Raw genomic sequence first — 18,908 nt, 5'->3', positions numbered from 1 at the left:
TTGCTCTATTTTTAATTATTTGATGCACAGAGGACCTGTTTGCTGATTAAAAGGGCACTGCCTTTAAGAGGACTCCATCAATATGGAGCCTAGTCTTGTTTTTAATGGAGAATTTTAAAAGTAGCAACTCACACCTCTGAGCTCTCTGCAGCAATTTTTATAATCTTACAAGCGTGCGATTAGGTTTTTTTTCAGATGCATCTCTCACCTCTGGAAATCGTCTATGTACAGGAAAAGTGAAACTAACTCTCTGCAAGCTATTGTTAAATACATCGAGTAAATCCATTTGGAAAATGTGTATGTCCCTCTAACGCGCTTTAGTTTGTATCTTTTTTGGTGTTACCTATAACAAGAAGACGTATCAATTTTCAGATAAAAGCATTATTTTTGACAATTTCCTTTCAATCAAAAGCCTAGTTTTTTGAGAAAACATATTGTCTCCAAAATTATCAATGAAAATACGATTTTTAAATCTACTATAACCACATTATAATTCCAATAATCAGTTCTTGGCAAAAACACAGTGATACAAAAACAAACACACAAGACAAACCAAAAGACAACACCACAACTCTCAAGTTTTTTCACTTTGTACCTTCTGTGAACTTCACTCATTCAGTGGTACTGTGCTCCATTCCTGTACTTCTCCACAGCAGCCCAGGAATTTTTCCCTCACTGAAGTGCCTCACTCAAAATGCATACCATGTTCAATTTCTTTTCTTTTTTTGAATGAAGTGCTTTTTAAACATTCCTTTTCGGTTTAGTTTACATCTTATCTTGAAAGTTTTGCAACCTGCTTGTACAGAACTTTGCCACTGGGACAGAGTCACAGTATGAAAATGACTGGGAACCCAAGGAAAACTGCCCAAGCTGTTGCTTTTGTCCCACCACTATGACACGTGAAAATTACATTATGTTTTTAAAGCTTACTAACGTTAACAATTTGAAGTGCTGCTATTAATACAGTAAAATAATCCTTTGATTAGCAGATCACATGATATGATAATAAAGTAACAGTGACTCTCTCATTATATTATGAACAAATGACCCAGGGGAGTGGCTCTCAGCTCATGCTCAGGTAACAGAGAAAAGAATGGGGGTTTTTTTGTTTTTTTTTTTTCCTAAACATTGAAAGTATGTAGTATTATACAAACAAATATATGCAACTGATTTGTTAGAGACCAGCTGAGAAGCTTGAAAAGCAAGATGCCTGCTGAAGAGACACTGCATCTGGAAACCAGGGAAGACTGTCAGGGGCATGTGGGACTAAAAATCCAACGTTCAGCCAGGCACCCACAGTGAAGCTGCAGAGAAGAAATAAAGGGTTTTTCCCATAAGGAGAAGGTGAAGGCTGTATAGAATGAAAGGCTTGTCCAGGCAGATCATCTCAGGGTTGCAAAGCTCAGAACCCAGCTATGACTAACGAGGAAGGAAGAGAGGTAGATGAAACAACATTCAAATTTGCAGTTCCGCAGAAAATTACTGAGGTACTGAAACTCTCTGAGCAGAAATGGATTTTAGACACAGGGCAACATCCACAAAAATCAAGCTGAAGAAAGGGCCAACACACAATCAAAGTATCAAGCAGGTAACGAACCTGGTGACGGAGCCGTACAAGTAGGTCAGATACGCAGCAGTGAGAACAGCTGAGCATGGGAGAAACTCAGCAGAGAACAGGCAAGAAGAAAAATTAATTGGCCAGCAACAAGAGAATAAAGTCTGGAAAAGGTTAAAATGGGACAAAAGGATGAAAGAGTAAGATACTGACTGGTCTATACAGAGAAAGATTGGTTCATTTAACCAACACATCCACACGAGGCACAAAAATGAAAGAAGACTGCTAACCCTTGACTGAGGAGTAGTTTTCATTCCCTCTTTGCTTGGAGGAGAAGCCAAGCTAAAGCTCAACTGCAGCAGCACCAAACAAGCAGCATCTCATCAGCAATGCTGACCTGCCGACAACAACTCCCAGCCCAGAGGGCCCTGACATCCCCTGGAGACCCCAGGCCAGATCCCACGCTCTGTCACACCACATTTACACCTGTGTGGCTCCATTTAGACCATCCAACTAAGTAACAGAGGTGGGAACCAGACCCCTTATTCCACCACGGCCTTGGGCTGAGCCCCTCGGTGTGACACACAACATGCAAAGTTCACGTTAAACCAAGTAAGGAGCATAACCTGACCAACCTAGTGGCCGCCTATGATGGAGTAACTACATCAGTGGACAAAGGAAGTGCTATAGATGTCATCTATCTGGGCTTCTGTAAAGCCTTTGACATGGTCCCCCCACAACATCCCTCTCTCTAAATTGGAGAGGTATGGATTTGCTGGGTGGACTGTTTGGTGAATGAGGAAATGGCTGGACGGTTGTACCCAGAGAGTAGTGCATGGACAGCAGTGACTAGTGGTGTCCCTCAGGAGTCCATACTGGGACCAATACTGTTTAATATCTTCATCAATTACATACACAGTGGGATTGAGTTGTGCCCTCAGAAAGTCTGCGGACGGCACCAAGCTGAGTGGTGCAGCTAAACACCTGAAGGATGGGATGCCATCCAGAGGGACCTGAACAAGCTTAAGTGGGTCCATGTGAACCTCACAAGTGCAAGGTCCTGTACCTGGGTCAGGGCAGCCCCCAGTATCAAGAGGCTGGGGGATAAAGGGCTTGAGAGCAGCCCTGCGGAGAAGGACTTGGGGGTACTGGTGGATGAAAGACTACATGAGCCAGTGATGTGCGCTTGCAGCCCAGAAAGCCAACTGTATCTTAGGCTGCATCAAAAAGAGCATGGTCAGCAGGTGAAGGGAGGTAATTCTGCCTCTCTGCTCTGGCGAGACCGCACCTGGAGTCCTGTGTCCAGATCTGAACACAGGCAAGACATGGACCTGTTGGAGAGGGGCCAGAGGAGGCCACCAAGATGACCAGAGGCCTGGAAAACCTCTGGTATGAGCACTGGCTGAGAGAGTTGGGGTTGTGCAGCCTGGAGAAGAGAAGGTTCCAGGGAGACCTTATTGTGGCCTTTCAGTACTTAAAAGAGGCCTATGAGAAAGATGGGGACAGACTTTTTAGCAGGGCCTGTTGTAAGAGGAGAGGGGGTGACAGTTTTAAACTAAAAGAAGGGAGATTCAGGCTGGACATAAGGAAGAAATGTTTTACAATGAGGGTGGAGAAACACTGGCCCAGGTTGCCCAGAGAGGTGGAAGATGCCCCATCCCTGGAGACATTCCAGGCCAGGCTGGACGGGGCTCTGAGCAACCTGATCTAGTTGAAGATGTCCCTGCTCATTGCAGGGGGGGTTTGACTAGATGACCTTTGAAGGTCCCTTCCAACCCAAACTATGCTATGACAAAAACATGGCTGCTGCAGCAGAGGCTGCACAGCAATAGTGGTTTCACAGAGACACTCTGGCTCAGCTGTACAAACAGCACCAAACGCCACAGCCAGCCAGCTGACAGCTCAGATGAACGCGCTTCGGAGCAGAGCTGCACACGTAGCAGAAGCGTGTCTTAGTTTGCATTTCTCCCATTCCAGACAGCCAACGTGACATTCAACAAGCTTGACTCCTTAGGTAACAGGGGTGTGTACTTGACTGCTGCTGTTTAATGTATTTCAGATGCTTACTATAAACCTTCTTCTACCCACCTCAATTTTCCTTAGGGCCCTTTCTGGCTGTACTCTAACAGATAATAACATCTGGATTGCAGTGTCATGTAACAAATGTCATACTTCCACTCAGGAGTTACTTTAATTCACTCAGTCCCTACACACTGTATTCCCCCTGAAGCCGCTGCTGAGCTGCAATCAAAATAAACTGGCCAACAAGTGGTAGGACGTACTCATATTGGTTTATATCATTCTCATAGGTGAAGACCAGGCACTGGGACCAAGTTACTCTGTCACCTTGTGCAAATATGGAACAATATACAGATTTTTACTCCTTCTTCAATCCTTCCAGTATTGTAGTATCACATGTATTTTAAGTCAACATCTATCCAAACAAACACATAGTGCAATTTTAAACTATAGATTATTGGTCCATAAGATCCATCATCATCCTCTTTCCCCATAAAATAGAACGCAGACCCCAAAACATGTTACAGAGACTGCAATGTTGAGTCACTTATCTCCCCACAATTTAATTCATCAGCTGTCAAGTTCACAAAGGAAATCACAAGTGATTTCCAAGGCTGTATCATTAATAATAAAAATATCAGGCCAGATCACAGCAGAGATCCAAGAAAATTTAGCAAGACTGGTAGGAGGAAATCTGAAAATCATCCCTGATTCAAAGAGGAGATAGACAAGACCTAAGCAAAGAGGTGAAACAGCTTCACAATTCTGCAACCCAGGAAATGCAAAGATTTGCCCAGATCCACCAGTTCATCTTTGACTACTCCATCATCAAGTGTTGCTCACAACAGAGTCAGGCTAACATGTGTCAGGGTAGCTGGTGGGGAAAAAGGGAAAGAGAATCCAGAGGAAAGAAATACAAAATCTAGGATGTTAGTTCTCTCATTTGTAATAAAGTACGGAGGAAGGTACAGTTTCATTTGGGTGTCAGGGAGACAACAGCAGTTATCAGCAGAGAAATCTCTACCATATGTTAATGAGTTGGTTTTAAACTAGATGCTCAAATCTTAAGCCATTAGTATGAAGTTAAAATCTTGTAGTAACTGAATGGTCACGGTCACAATATTCATATGGTAGTCTTTTACCTGCACAAATATTGATAGAAATATCTGTGTCAGCATCTCTGGGCCCAAACATTTTACTCAAAAGTTCAATCTCAGATGTTCTCACTAAGAACATTGCCTCCCCCTGTTGAGGCAAGAAAAAACCCTGAGCCAAATCTGTCGTCCTTGGGCACAATCTCTTCTGAAGTCATAGGCAATGCTGCCTGAGCCAGTCTTTGGGGAAATGCTGCTAGGTCTGAAGAGGAAGGTGGACAGAAGGTGGTTGGGGCAATCCACAGGCAGACACACCACCTCTGGGCAGGTGGGTGAAGACCAGGCCGATCCACCTTCTAGCAGCAATTTGGCTGCCTCTGTAAAATGAATCTGACACTGCTGCTCGGGATACAGGTCCCTCCACAACAGCTACAATGGTTTGTAGAACGATCTGTCAAGGGACAATTCCCAGGTGTGTAAGTGAACCTTTCAGATGGCAGGTGGGGCATTTTGCTCACGGTCATATTTCTTTACCGATTCTTATGGAAGATTTGTTTTCAGCAACGTGTATAACAGCACTACCTGAGATATCTTGAGTCACTGAAAAAAATACACAGGATCAAAAATAAATTAAAAAAAAAAAAAAAGAAAAATGGTTCAATGACCTTCTGTTTGCTTTCAGTTTGTTACTTTACTATCCTCCTTACTTAACTGTATTTTATTAAAAAAAAAAAAAAATCAAAATTTTATCTTTTACCTTCTTATATCTTTGCTTTTAAAACGTGACACATTCTGTAGAAACAAAAAAAATCCAAAAAGCAAAATACAACTTGGTTTTGTATTAAAAAAAAATTAAAAGCAATCACCCAACCTACAGCAAAAATACAGACAGATAGAAAGCAGCTGTGTTCATAGTCGAATTCTGTACTTTAAGCCATATTTGATCAACTTGATTAATATTCTTTTCAAAAGATTTTATAGCTGGTGTACTTCATGAACACAATTAAAGCAGATTAATCTGTTCTGAATGCTGTGTTTCATAAATTACTGTTCCTCTGATTAATTTTAGAAAAAACACATGTAACTATGTAAAAATGCATTTTTCTCATTGATAAAACAAGCCTGTGACACAGCTTCAGTACTGGCCAAAAGATATCACTGTAAATATCTAATAAATCAGCAAGCCTGATGATGCAATGTCATGTGAGCTAATACACAAAATACTACCACTTCTTACTCAAGTAGAAGAAAGCCCAATTCCCAGCTTACAGCACCAGCTTGGCTTAAATGCAATTCTTCAGGTAGCAGCATCTATGGAATAATGCCACCAGCTCGTCTAAGGGACTACAGCTGATCCACAAACCTGCCTCTACTGAAGCCAATAACAAAATTTTAATCAAATTCAAACAGCACGGTTTCACATGGCTGAATTTCAGAGATGCTGGGTCTGAATGGGACCCATCCGACTCCTGATCTGCAGAAGAGACTGACTTTGACCTCTCCCCAGGACTGCCATGAGCAGCCCGAGGTCACTTCACCCCATAAATCCCCTCGGCTGGCGCTGCAGCTGAGCGCCGCTGAACGCAGGTACCCTCTGGGAACACTGGGATGCTGTAATTAGCAGCGAGACTTGCAATGCATTCCCTGGCTAGAAACAAGGGTTGCTGTGGCCACTAGGGTAAAAGAATGTGAAAAGGGACTGGGGAAGAATTAAAAAAAACCCAACAAAACAAACAGGTAACAGTAGAGAAAACACAGTGATAATCTATTTAAGCATAATAACTCATATTAAAACAACACAACAACTATCAGTATCAGCTGAACTGTCAAAGAGGTATTACAAGAAACAGCGGGGGTTTTTTAAAGAGTAACATTGCCTTTAAATTATTATTTCAGTGGAGAGGAGAACTGATACACAGGAGATATCCCTGACACAAGCTTCTGCTTCTTGATGTCTAAATTATGCTAGGGTTTGAGTTGGGGTTTTTTGGAGAAATGAAGTATTTAACATCCTGTTTGCAGTGCAACACTAATCTAAACCCCTCTTTTATTTTTTGTCAAATGCTGCATCACTCACGTTAAGCTTACCGTTAACTGTGAGCTGTTAACATGCCTTAGTGCGGTTTCAGTGTTCCTATGGCAAGGCTAAACAGCATTTAGAATACAATGATATCCCCAGGCCTGCACTGTAGTTTCTGAAGCACAGATTAAGCACGGTATTCTGCTCAACAAGCTCATCACTGTTAAGTAACTCATCAGAAAATAAAGAGGGAATTATCAAATGGGAATTGCCAAGTAATTAGTTCTCTGAAGCAGATGACATACAACTGTTAAAGGGAGGGGCTTCCCTGTTAGTCATATGTCAGAGTAGAGCCTACTAATTTGTAAATAAAAATGTATTACATATGATTAGTGCTATGGGTTTTTAACCGCTAGTGGTACATGGAGAACAAACTTAAAACTTCTTCCAGTGCATTAATCTACTAGGTTTGGTTTTTTTCCTCTTGTATACAGTGAATTTTCAAATCATTCTGGATCTACTTGTTGTCAAGAGTATCTGGGGAAAGCTCTTAACATGACACAGTAACAGGAAGGGGATGAGCTCAGGGGCTAAGGAAGAGGAGAAACACTTTTACTATCATACTAGTTTGAAAAATCAGTCTCTACTCAGTTACTATCCTTAGCACTGAAAAGGAACAGCACCAATGAGAAAATGTTCACTACCACAAAAATTCCCAGCACAGGAAAGGAGGATTAAGCCAGCTTTTTGAAATTATTCTTCTCTGTTAAAGCCTAACTTCCTCTAAGTAGCTGGCCTCACAGAAATGCTACATTTACAAAACTACAAGGGCCTTCACGCGTGGGTACCTGACAAACAAAAATGTGGTAACAGTCACAACCACGCTCCAATGTGAGTGAGAAACATTTCAACATTTGCACTTTTTATAGAGCAAAGAGTGACTCAATAAATCCTTAAGTCAGGTTTGCAGCTAGTCCCCTGGGTTGATTGCTGCTAAGTAACTGATCAGAAAATAAAGAAGGATTTTTCAGACTTGGGGGTTGCCTCCATCGCAGCATCTCACCAGGAGAAACTTTACAGCTAACACACTCAAACCCAGACGCTGCCAATCGGGTTAACTTTCAACCAAAACCATACCTCTGGTACCAAGGCATGGCAAAACCAACTGGCACGACCCTGCCCAACACACACAGCCGAGGGGAGGGCGGGAGGAGGGTGCACACGGATGCTGAGGCTCATACACAGCCAAATGTCGCAGTGAGTCATCTCACCGCCTTCAGCCCCCAGCACCTAGAAGTTCTCCGTCTCTCTGATATACTACTCTAATATCCAAAAGACCATGCTTTAAAGTAACACCAACAAGTTATAGCACTTGGGACAGCAAGTCTCTTATTCCACTTGCAGACATATATTTTTAAAACAGAAGCTGGAAGGTGAATCAAACCTCGGATCTTGGCTTACGTTGTTAGGAACACACGCCTCGTGTTTTTATGTAGAAAGAACACTACACCCAATTTCATTTACACTTTAAACTGTGTTACAAAACTGACAATCAGTCAGACATCAGATCTCCAGTATCTGCTGAAGGAACAACAGAGCAAAAACGTGAAAGATCAGGGCTGAGGTGATGTAGCAGGGCTGAGGGGATGGCAAAGCCTCATTTCTAACATGTCAGTCTGCACTCACATCACCTCATATAATTTACCTTACAGGTATTCACTTACACACAAAACAAACAATTAAAAAAAACCCAAACAACTAATTCCTATACAATTATACCTAGTTCATATCACTTGTGCTACTAATAATTTCAAAATCTCCAAAATGTACCCTCTTTTAGCCCTACAGCCATTGTAGTAGGCCTTAGTGAACAGTATGAGAAGGAAGAAATCAAACCAGCTCGGATAAAAGGACATCAATGTTGCAGTCAAAAAGCCACCACTGGACACACTAATATAGAGATGGATTAGCTCTTTTTATGTTCACTACAAAGTATTTTAAAAGCACAGATTGTTTTCCATTTACAGAGAGTAGTAGCCAGAAGTCTGCAGGAAAGAGAAATTATGTCTTACATAAAAAATAAGTCACATTAGGTAGTGTACAAACTTACTTATGGAAAATTCAGCAAAAAAAAAAAAAAAAGTTCTTACAAATGGGCTGCAGCTGTAAATTCAACCCAATACTATAGTATGATTAACAGATATCAAGTGACTCAACAGTGGAAAAGATTAATAAGAACTCTTTAGTTGTTAAAATATCCAGTGTCTCACACAAAATCCTGTCAACACAACTGTTTAAAAGAAAGCATTGAGTCCTTTGCCTACGTGGAAGGAGGAAGTGCACGCTCTGAACGAATAAAAATAACTCTATGTTTCATAGAGCAGGCTAAAATCAACTAAAGTCATGATTAAAAAAATTAAAAAGCCATATATCTATTTAATTAATTAATTTTACTTTTACTGATCCTGATGTCCTTATTCAGGCAAGATGCTTAGAAGGCTCTGTAAGGAGGCTGGCTGAACTGGAAGGGTGACCACACCACCACACCTGGAGTTTACACACAACAGCGACGTTATTCCCTAAAGCCATGTGATTCCTCAAGCGAGTAAAGCCACAAACACACATGTAGGGCCAACAGGCCCTAAGTAAGGTTTCTGAGATTTGATTTTGCATGCATTCAAACGCGTCTCGTGTTTGGTCCCTCAGACAGACTCTGTGGTAATAACCCAGGTCTGCCTGAAACGGAGAGGGGCTGTCACGACCTTCACCCTGAAACAAATGCGAAAGCGGGAAGTACAGTGGATCTGAGCGTGTGATGCTCCATCTGCAGCTGCAGGACCTCCCCGTGGCTGCACGGCACCTGGTCACGTTTCTTTCACACGTCACTACTGTGAACTCCCACCTGGTACACCCAGTGACGGAGAGATTTATAAGCAGGCAGTCTCTATCCCAATAACTTTTATTTCACTTATTTGTCTGTACAGTGTGCCTTGATCATTCTCTATAGAAAATTAGAACTAACAAGGCCAACAGAGGTACCCCAAACTCAGCGACTAAAATGTCCAACAAGAAAAAAAAGAAGCCAAAACAAATCTTATCTAAGGTCCTAAAATGCAACACTGTACTTCAAGCTGCACTGGTACAGAAAAAGGTGGTATAGTACTACGCACTTGTCATGCGTCTGCACCTGACTTAAATAGGTTATACTTTTATCCAAAATATTTGCTTAACATCTACTACACTCTTTCTCAGGCAATCACAGGAGATGCTAGATGCTAAAATACTCGAGGTGACTTCGCAGTACATTGTGGATAACACGATTTGATTATTCATAGGATCTGACCAATACACTATAAACTATTACTTCTTCTAATTAAAAGAAAAAGGCCTTTCCTGTAGTAATCACTTCTGCAAATAAATACAATTTCATACAAGCCAAGAGCTAATTCTGGAAAAAATGAAACGCTTTGGGGGAATGATAACGTCATAACAAAAAGCTTTCTTCGATTTAATCTCTCAAGTCAATAGCTGCTACCAAGTCAGTTTTCTTCCAAAATGGAAAGACAAACATGTCAGCGCGCGGGCACTTTGTCTGGTTTTTCACTCTCAAGAAATTCTTATTGCTCCAAAGAGATATAGTGGTTACAATCCACCCCCACCATCCAAGCTCATTTGTAAACCGTAACAGGCATGACTTTGCATGTAACTACTTGCTCAGGCAACTTCCCTTTAAAGCACAGCACCCTTCCCCACAGCCACAATAAAATGTAATTTATGTGTCGTCTACTTTTCTATGACATGCTGTATACATTAAAAAGTTATTCTGCAATGGAGACCTTCTGATCACCCCCTCATAAACAGAATGCTACAGTAATTAAGTTTTCTGGCTGTAAGTAGAAAAAAAAATTCCTTTGATTTTCTGCAAGCAAGCACTACTTTTCATTTTCTTTTTTTTTTTTTTTTAAGCATTAGTAGTATTGCCAATCCCAAGCACTCAAAAATCATATAACAGGTCCAAAAATCCAGGCTGGCTTAATGACAATCAGATTAAAGAAATAAAATAAAAATTTATGTTCTTTTTATTGGCAGTATGATCACTGAGCCTTTAGACTTGTTTTTTTCAAGGTATTCTCTGCAACCATATGGGAAGGAGAGAGAGAGGAGAAAGAGAGCAGATTGATATATGTGCACTATTGCATCCTGTCTGGTTACGGCATTTAGGGGGAAAAAAACAGAAGAATTGAAAACATTCCTCAAACCAGAGTAAAAAGACATCCAGGCATGTCAGTATGACTAGTTATCCTGGGAAGTATCCTTATGCCAGACAAGGTTTAGTGCACAGGAGGAACTCAGGACACTAGAATAGTCAAGAAACCTGCAAGCAACAAGAACCACTGAAAACTAACATAAAAGTGCAGGGAGGATTTATACAATTTTACGCGTGGCATTTCACAACAAAAATCAAAGCCTGTAAACTTTCTCATTCATACTATCATCTTTTAGTAACTGCATATGCTCTGACCTGAGGTGAGCATTAAAATCACTCATCTGGAACCCACTGTCCTGTAAGTCACCGAACTGAGTCACCAGAGTTAATGGAATTTTTCTGAGGAGAGTTTCTCAAGGACCTCTACTGTCAGGCAAGGGAAATACAAATCACGGGTAGGTAACTGTACAGACACTGGTAAGGTGTCCACACTGATTAAAGCCCAGAAGAGAAAGTGTACGCTTCTTCGAGGAAAACAAAAAAGCATCATTTTCTCACCTTATTGGCAGTGCATATCTGCGTGGTGAAGACAAAAAGGAAGGTGGTCACTGTCTGGCAGGGGTCAAGAATAAATTCACAGCTTGTATTGCTTGCCCATCTGGCTTGGCCTGCGATGTGGCTGTTGATCCAGGAGTTGAGGAGATGGAAACCAAAATAAAAAGAAACAAAACCACAGTTAAGCGTCAAACAATTTACAACATGCTAAGACAGCCCAATGAAGACTGACAGAGACTGCTTTTGCTATTACTCAAGCACAAATAAGCTATAGATTTAATCCTGCAGACAGAGCACATAGAGAGCAGAGCCCATTTATTCAAACTGAGTGCTCTTTTTCTAAATGTGATCTTAATGAGGTGAAGAATCATAAGCGAGTTGAGATGACTGTCTTCCCTGCCAACAGAACATGTTTTATTTAAGGAGGGGCATCATCCAGAAAACATATTGCTGCAGCTACTACTATTAGGTGAAAAATAATCAGCTTTGGGAACATGACATTACCTTGCGCACTATTCTGTCATTAATACCAGCATCCTAGAGTCAATGCATATTACTGCAAATCCCCAAATAATATAAACAAAGGAAAACTCTACCAATGTTATGGGTTATTTTTTCTGTTTCTATATTTTTCCTCAGTAGAATTACAAAGAGCCGGCACCGAATTTCTGCTGACATCACATATTAAACAACATACATTTTGGTTTTTCACTTGGAATCTCACCCAATATCATTATCACTCTTGGGACAATAAAAGGATTTAGTAGGACCATTTCTCCCTCACCAAGAAGCATTTTTGTTGTTTTAGTTCATAAGCATACTTACTCGTTCCTATTTATGGAAGGATTTACACACACACTTAACTCTAGATAGCTTCTTTAATCAATCCTCATTCAGCAAAACCCTCACTGGGACACGTACTAAACTAACTTTGCAGACTGGGACCAATACACACACATACACAGATTTGCCTGTGCCTGTGTTGCACAACCACCTCAGACTACAGTTTCGAGGGAAAGAAAAAAAAAAAAGCAGCATTATGTTCTCAACACATGCACTGAGATCAAAAAGGAAATCTGGTCATCAATGGGGTTTTTATCTTTTTGCAAAAGTCAGGAGTCAGCAAAGTTCCTGACATTTTAAAACATTAGTCATGTATCAGCTCAGCCAGAACCAAGTAAAAACCTTCAATTTCTTTAAACACAGAACGTGGAACACTGAACAAGACTCCAAAATACAGTGCCTTTGTCCAAATACCTATTTATTTATTTATCGTGCTTAGAGTCTTGCATAAAAGTGAAATGAAAGGATGAGGCCAGGATTTTCAGTTTGCAAAGCACAGGCTACTGAAGTCACTGGAACACAGCACATCATTTCTTCGCAATGAAATATTTACCTGTGCCCAGCCTGCCACACTTTTGCTTCTCACACTAATTATATTCTTTATTTCTTAAAGCAGAGCTGGTTACAGCCGTCTCAGAAGTGCCCTACGACTAAACCTGCTACCTGTGCCCTGTGAATGGCACTCGCGGTACCCACACCATCCTCCAAAGCTGCCAAATCATGCACAACCCCGAGTCTGTCACGCAGCCCCACAGCTCCCGAGTAGCACTGGCGCGAGCTGCCTCACTTCAGACCATCCATGCAGGTCTGACAGGCCTTTCCTTCAGAGCCTGCCACGCTGCTTCGGCGCATTTCCCCTCCAATTAGCGGCCCACAACAAAAGCAGCACACCGTATGAACGGCGACAGTGATAACCGTGACTGCCACCTGCCAAGATGTGCTGCTAAACTCCAGCGAGGGGAAGAATTAGGCCTTGATTTTGTTTCACTGGCTACGTTACTAAAACGATTCTTTTTAAATTCTGAGGTTTATATCCTTAGTTGCTTTTCAGGTGGCTGCATATAAGTGTCTATTTTCTTAATTAACAGGAAACTAGGCCACTGGATCTATTACATAAAATTTTTTCTTAAGTGAAATTCCAGGTCTCTTGTAAATGCTTTTTAAAACAAGAGTAGTTTTTTCAACTTTTATAAATAAATTCAATCAGGTCAGAAGGGCAAGGGAGAAAAGATGCACTGTTTATTTTCAAAAAGTCTTTTATCTATGTATATATGGCCTTTTTGAAAATAATTACTTTCTAACGCTCTTAGTCACACAGGTAATTTGTCTTAAAATAAAATATGCATAAGCAGCATGCAGCACACAAGGGCTCACTCTACAGGAGTCGTCCTGCGTACGATTATTCCACACTCTCCAGCCCATCCTCCTAACAGGCTCTTCTATTTCAAGCCACCTCCTCGGTATAGAGGCCCAAAACGGAGGCGGCTGTGCTGAGCAGAGGATCTTCTCTCCTAAGAAAAAGGGCCAAGTTAGTCGAGGCACTGAAAAGCTGCACTTTGGGTGTAGGAAACTACCCACAAACTCCCGGTGCCCTTGCCCCTGTGAGGAGAAATGCCTCTGCTGGGCAGGCGGGCTGAGACCTGCAAACTCGTCACACCGAACCCGAGACCACCAGCTGCCTGGCACCGCGAGAGCTGAACCACCGACAGGCGTTTCTCCTCCAGCTCCGGTGCTCTTACCATCAGAGCGATTAAATATATCTGTTTTACTGAGATATTTCTGGATTGCATTATATTCCACCCTGGTACTACAAACGCTCGGGAGCTGTGGGTGCTGATGATTTCTCATCACTGAGACACGAAATCCTCTGGGCCAAGTTCAATATTAGTGTAAGTGCCTGCAAGATTAGTGACTGGAATACGGGTGTTAACCACTTCTGCAGACACTTAACGCAGCTTCCTAATCAGGAAAAAAATCCTATTTAAGCCCACAGTGCTTTTTGCTGTAAAAAGATATAGAGAAAATAATGGTGATACGCAGCAGATCACTTTCTGAGCTCTGTTACTCTACTACATGCCTGGATTAGGTCCAACAAATGGAGTTATTCTAGATATACACCATGTAAGTGGCTCACAATCCTGTCCCCTGGAGTCACTCCAGATTTATGACATTACAACAGAGTGCCAAATTTGGTGCCTTTAAAAAATTATATCTACGTTTGCGAAAAAATGGCTCAAAAGAGAGGTGTCCAAACACCGTGAATGAAGACAAATACACATTCCTCAGTTAAATATGTTTTTAAGAGCGGCACACAGTTTGAAGTTAATCAGATTGCATATTTTTTCAAGGTATTACTAACTTTGTGGTAGAAAGTCTCTAATCTATGGCTATAATATTTTGATGAGCACAAATGAAAAAAAAAAACAACAAACAAACTAGTTACTGATGAGAAAATGTTTTTAATAGTATATACTTATTTTTTCATCAATAGAAAATCAAGTCAGCTTTCACTTAAAACAAAAAAGGGCCTAGACCTTGCTAATAACTACAGAGAGACTTAACAAATCTAAGTGGCGATAGTGATATCGAGTATCACTGATTTTAATTTTACTGGCCGGATGGTGTAAAGTGCAGTACACGGGTGGAAAATGACAAGCCTGTGGCCTAAACTATGAATGTTGGAATGGGAACTGTTACAAACTCACAAACACCGTTACAGCCACCGAACAGTTAAATGAGCCAGGCAGAAAAAAAAAAAGAAAAGAAAACTCCAAAGAAACTTTTATGCTTTTATAAGCCAAAAGCATTTTTACAATGTACCACACCTTCACTAATTTGCTAGTAAGACACGCAAGTGGAACTGACGATTTGGCTAACCTGCTAAGCGTGCCACATACTGTCCCATCCGCCTGACACTAGAGTAGGCACACAACACCCTCCGCGAGCAGCTCAGCCGTGAGGAAGCCAGCGCTGGCCCTCCAATTTTCGGCGAGCCCGTGGCGGCTGCAGCCGTACCCCAGTGCGGCGGCACGGCACTGCACGGCGCGGGCAGGGCTGGCAGGAGCCCGGTGGGTCGCTGCCAGCCGCACGCACACCTGACTGGACGGTGAATATCGTCTGTTACCATGGCAGCCTGATCTAATTACATGACTGATCAAGGCTGGAGTAAGCGGCGCTGAAAGCCTACACCGCTGACATGTCGCTACACGATGGGAGAGACAGACAGACAGGCAGGCGAGTGCGGAGGAAAATCTATCGACCTCTGCCTTATGTAAAAAGTGAGGAGATTACAGCCACCCTTTGAAAAAACTGCTGCCCGTAAAATACCCAGATGGTTTTACGAACAATTTAGGTGCAATACCGTGCAATTACAACTTACTATTATCTCGCAGCATCACAAAAATAACTACGGCGTAATATTTTCCCCAGCCATTCTCAATTTCCCTCTCCCTCATTCATAACCCTTGCTCCGTAGCATAAAACTGAACTGTGTCCATCACCCGAACAGAAATATATTAACACGAAGCTGGGATTTTCCTTCAGGGGAAGGCTTCATTCGAAACTGAAATTAAAAGTCCTTGACTTCTCAGTGCGGAAGCAGAGTAACTCACTACGCCTAACCACATCTGACACGTAAAGTAACCATTACTGCATAAAATACATAACCATGAGCGTTAAAGGTTAAAGTGTAACCTGCGTTATAGAATATGTATTTTTTTTTACCATATGAAAGGGAAAAGGTCTCCGGCAAAGGTCATCTACCTGCACCCTTGCCGATCCGTACACAGAAAACACTTGTAAGGATGACGGTTTTACAAACCCGGATTTCTTCATCTGGGCACAACAGGAACGCTTAAAATGTTTCCCCCAATTCTATCTGGAGTTCGGGCTCTCAAGGGAGAGATGCTGCTCTGAGGAGTCCCTATTACACAGCATACGGTAAACAAAATAAAAATAGCCTGTCGCTCTTGTTATCTACACAGTGCATTATATAACGGGCTTCCGACTTGTTTTCTTTTCTATTATTACTCTTCAGTAATTCCTCCTCTTCAATAACATGTAAATCGCTCCCAATTCTGTCATTTTATTATTATCACTATTACTATTACAGCAGGAGCTAACGTTTTCCAGCACGCTTTAATTTAGACTTTAATATCCTTCGGAATCGCATTGACGGATTCAGCACCCACCAACGTACAAGCAGTTATTTATTTGTTTTTCTGCCGGTAAATTACGATGCCTTCAGCAAAATAAAAGCAATAAATAAATAAAAATTAAATAAATAAATAGAAATATCCCCACAACCCAAACCACCCAGCCCGACCGAAGCCAGCCCCGAGGTGGAGGGGGGAAGGGGAGGGCGAACGGCAGGAGGGCAGTGGCCGCCGCTGGACGCGAGCGGAGCCCCGGGGCGGCGGCGGGGAACCCCGGCCCCACTCCCCGCGGCCGCCCCGGGACGCCGCCGGCCGGACGCCGCGGGCAGCGGCCCCGCCGGAGCAACCCCCCCGCACCGCCGGGCCTCCCGCCCCGTCCCTCCGCCGGCGCTGCCCCTCCCGCCCCCGCTCCCCGGCCGGCAGTACCGGGTGGCGTCTGCAGCCGGCCTGGGCCCTGAGTGAAGCGGAGCGGGGCCGCTGCCGGGCACATCCCAGCGCCGCCTCCTTCTCCACCGCCGCCTCCTCCTCCTCGCTTCATTCACCCTCCGGCTGCCGCCCAGCCCCGTACTACATACGCCGTGCGGCGGCGACCGGCCCTGCCGGCACCCGGCCCCGCGCTGCGCCCCGCCGGGCCCGCCCGGCGCACACGCTCCGCACGGCCCCCCCGCACCGCGCAGCCACACACACGCACGCACAGACACACACACACACACACACATACATACACCCCGTGTCGCCACACGCACGTCGCACAACACACACACACACAGGCGCAGTCTCACACCCCGAGACCGCCGCACCGGGGGCAGCCGCGGCTCGCAAAATGTCCACCGGCCCCGCGGCCACCAACACCCCGCCCGGGCCGAGGGGGGGGTGGGGGTGGTAAGGAAGGAGGAAGGAGCCGGGAAGAGGTGGGGGGGCAGCGCTGTACAAGCGGCTCCCGCTGCGGGGCCGCCTCGGCCCCAGTGCCTGTCCCCGGCCCCCTGCTCCCGCGGCGGGGCTCGCCGTGCGTCCGCACCTCCCGCTCCGCTCCCTCAGCCGGCGCTCTCGGCCATTTCGCGGCCGCTCCCCCCACCCTCCTTCCCCCGGGGCCGAGCCCGGCGCGGCAGCGCCTGCGGGCCGAGCCGGGCCGGGCCCTGGCGAGCCGGGGGCGGCCGCAGCGAGGCGGACTGTAGCCCCGCAGCGGGGCGGGCAGTGCGCTGCCCTCCCTCCCCGCGACCCCGTGTTTTTCCAGCTGGAAATTGCCGGCGGTTTGCAGGCTAAACAAGGGAAGAAGCCGGGGGGCGGAGGGGGAGGCAGAAAGCAGAGGAGGAAGAAAAAGCCACTTACTGTAAAGTGTCAGTGGAGGTGCGGTTGGCGGGGGAGGGGGGGGTCAGAGGGAGACTCACAAATGTCTTCCTAGCTGATCACGGGGCTTGGGTCTGCTTTTTTGTTTGTTTGGTTTTTTTCCTTCCCCCTGCAGTGACACAGGTCCGGGATGTCTCCACCACTCTAGTAGAAATGATGTCTGCGGTACAAGCGCTCGCTCCCTCTCCTCTCTCCAGCATGTAAATGGGTAATAGAAGCCAAATATGGAGCAGTTGGCTGCCTCTGCAACAGCTCAAGGATCCTACTTCATGCAAAAAGGGGGGGGGGGGAGAGAGAAGGGAGGAGGAGGAGGAGGAGGAGGCAAGGCAACACTCTGGCAGGCGGCCAAGAGAGCCACACAGATTATTGCATACGCACAGCACCGCCGGGCCAAGCCGGCCTTAACCCTTTGCGGGGCCGCCGCACGCTGCCCGGGGGCGATGGCGGCGACGGGCCCGGGGCAGCGAGCGGTTGGAGGTGGGGGCGGGAAGGGACGGCTCGACTCTCCACTTACCTTCCCCTTGTAACACTTCAAAGGCCAGGGTGGCTCTCTACGGCGGGATTAATCCTTGCGAACACCGCTGTTCCACAGAAGTCCCTGCTCCTGTGGCAGGCTGCGTCGCCGGGTTCTCAAAAGCACTTTGCAGGCAGGCAGAAATGAGTTGGGGAAGGAGAAAAACCCCAAACCCGTGTTATTTAAACGGGGAGAAAGAGACAGCTAGCGAAGCGTGCTGTCCTTCAGAAATGGCAGGGAATGCTGGTTTAAGGGATGCATGAAATCAGTTGCTCAGTCAAGGCTGGTCTGCCTCTCTAAGGGAGGAAATAAAACTGTGCTGGAAGCCAGGGAATGCTCTCCAGCAGCCTCTGCGAGAGTCAGAAGTGGGTGATTTTATTTAAGATGCCATATTGCATTTCGCTGTGGAGAACTGTGAAGTGATTTAGAGCAAAAGCCTGCATCCCACTCCCTTTTTCTGAATTAGTTTTATTTATCCGGATCCTTGGCATATGCTTGAGTTGCTTTGTAGAAAGTACCTTCCACTTCATTCAGACCAAAGAGGCTCTGACTCATACCGTCACTGAACTACAAGACAGGCAGGGCTGAACCACGCATGTT

At 44.5% G+C, this 18,908-nt stretch overlaps 1 protein-coding gene across 8 annotated transcripts in view; it reads right to left on the bottom strand.

Moving 5' to 3' along the window:
• ATXN1 (ataxin 1) overlaps window positions 1–18,654 on the bottom strand; it is a 218,767-nt gene extending 200,113 nt beyond the window's left edge. For 5 of the 8 annotated variants that reach the window (XM_071804589.1, XM_071804587.1, XM_071804588.1 and 2 more), the window contains exons 1-2: window positions 17,777–18,062; window positions 11,454–11,574 (exon numbers count right to left, since the gene is read on the bottom strand). The gene's annotated coding sequence lies outside the window, so the exon portion shown is untranslated. Of the gene's footprint in view, window positions 1–11,453; window positions 11,575–13,667; window positions 13,805–16,873; window positions 17,030–17,776; window positions 18,063–18,308 lie in introns of those variants that run through there. The other 3 variants (XM_071804586.1, XM_065832247.2, XM_065832246.2) reach the window with 3 other exon arrangements.
• Between the last annotated feature and the right edge of the window lie 254 nt (window positions 18,655–18,908).

The sequence above is a fragment of the Patagioenas fasciata genome, chromosome 2 (assembly GCF_037038585.1).
Source record: "Patagioenas fasciata isolate bPatFas1 chromosome 2, bPatFas1.hap1, whole genome shotgun sequence".
NCBI classification, from domain to species: Eukaryota; Metazoa; Chordata; class Aves; order Columbiformes; family Columbidae; genus Patagioenas; species Patagioenas fasciata.
The sequence above is the reverse complement of the archived record's forward strand: the minus strand, read 5'-3'. Positions and strand labels throughout refer to the sequence as shown.